Genomic DNA, 2,189 nt, shown 5'->3' with positions numbered 1-2,189 from the left:
TTCTGTTAATCTAAGAATAAAGTGGCACAAATTCAGCACGTAAGAACTGATCATCTTGATCTTCTTCCCAGTGACTGAATGAGTATCTGAATTCAATTCTTTCTGACTCCAGAACTTACTATACTCCTTCCACTGTAGCATAGGAAGAGTATAGGAGAATGGGATACCAATATTCTTTATTAGAAATTTGCAAATACCTTGAGCCTGCTTTTTGTAAATGACACATGGGAAAAGAACACAGCCTATATATCTCTTTGTCTAGAGTATATTTTTAGCATTGTAAAGCCCCAGTGTCATAATTAACCTTGTCTTTTGTTTTTCATTCCCTTTTTAAACTGTAGTATGAAGCACTTCACTGCTTAGTTCTTCTGTAAGTTTCATTTTATCATGAAATGAAAGTATTCTGAAGATATCCTTGGCAGGATATGCAAAGTAATGTAACAAAACCCTTCTTTCATGTTGAAAACTGGTCCCAAGTACGTATTAGAGTTCACTAGATGAGTCCAAAGGGTCAGATGTTTGAAAAAAGGCCCCTGATGCAAATAATGGAGTAGGTGACTTGGCTAAAAAGAGGAAAGACTTTATAAATGTATTGACCTCCAAGTGGTTCTGCCTGCTGTCTTGGAAACTTAGAATTAGTTTTCCCAAGGTGGGTATTACAGAAACTCTATCTCATCATCTGGTCTCCATAGACCCATAAGTGTATTCTTTCATAGTGAGGCATGAGAAAAGAGCACTCGCTTGGGATTCAAGAACTATGGCTGGCCAATAAAAGTGCTAACTCATACTTGTACATACTTATATCCTGTTTATGACTCCATGGAGCTAGAGGCACCATCACTCATAATGCTAAAGAATGAAACACCTGCAAGGCAGCTATAGTTAAAACCAAATTTACCCACAAAAAAGATGGTGCTCAAAGAAGGTATATATCTAGTCATGAGCAAAACTGGATTACAGTGCATGTCTTGATTTCACTGCCCATGTTCTTTCTGTAAGTCATCTAAGTAGCTGAGACCTCAGCAATTGAACTAGTTATAAGCAAAACATTCTTGAGTTTATGATGCTAAGGATTTCTTTTCCATATTTAATGTAGTCATTCATATTAGATGTTGTCATGTTTTGCTTACCTATCACTGTGTAAAAAACCATCCCAAAACGTATCTGCCTAAAACAACAACCATTTTATTTGCTCACGTTTCTGTGGCTTGGCTGGGGCTCTGCTGGGCAGTTCTTCTGTTGGCCTCAGTTGGGGTCTCCCATGAGGATGCAATCAAATGGCTTTGTTCACATGTCTGGTGCTCCAGTAGAGAAGCCTTGAAGGTTGTGACCTTTTTCTCTTTTGTTTGCCATGTAGCTAACTTAGATGTCTTTTCATGGTGGTTATATCCTAGTGTGCCAGCACGTATCAAGTCTTTGTATCATTCTTGCTAATGTCCTATTTATTGGCTAAAACCAAAATTAATATGGAAGGGCATTCACAAGGGTGTAAACACTGGGCGGTATGTTCATTGAGAGCCACCAAAGTAACAATCCACTACTTGGGGTATATACAACAGAAATGTAAAGAAATTAGTATTGAAGCCAAGATCTGTTGTTTCAGATTCTTTAAAAGCTATTAGATTTAAAACATGTTAATTTAGAATACTATGGAGCCTGTGAAAGTTATATATTAGAATATTAAATAACATGGAAAAAGCTAATATGCATAATTAAAAATAAATAAATAATTTTTAAAAAACAGATAATATGCTAAGAGTAAAACAAAAAATTTTAATATTTTTGTTTTAGATGGAGTCTCACTTTGTCATCCAGGCCAGTGTTCAGAGGGAGATCATAGGTCACTGCAGCCTTGAACTCCTGGGCTGAAGCGATCCTCCTACCTCAACCTTTTGAGTTGTTGGGACTACAGGCATGTGCCACCATAACCAGCTAAGTTTTAAAACTTTTTGTGGAGACAGAGTCTCACTATGTTGCCCAGGCTGGTCTTGAACTCCCTGGCCTCTGGTGTTCCTCCTGCTTCATCCTCCCAAAGCACTGAGATTATAGGCATGAGCCACCATGCCCAACCAAATAAATGTTTTATTTTTTTATTTGATTATTTTTTTTGAGTTGGAGTCTCACTCTGTTGCCCAGACTGGAGTGCAGTGGCCACTCCCGGCCACCATAGCCTCGACCTGCTGGGCTCC

The sequence above is a fragment of the Carlito syrichta genome, unplaced genomic scaffold (genome assembly GCF_000164805.1).
Source record: "Carlito syrichta isolate Samal-C Ts95f unplaced genomic scaffold, Tarsius_syrichta-2.0.1 Scaffold315175, whole genome shotgun sequence".
NCBI lineage: Eukaryota > Metazoa > Chordata > Mammalia > Primates > Tarsiidae > Carlito > Carlito syrichta.
Note: the sequence above shows the minus strand (reverse complement) of the source record.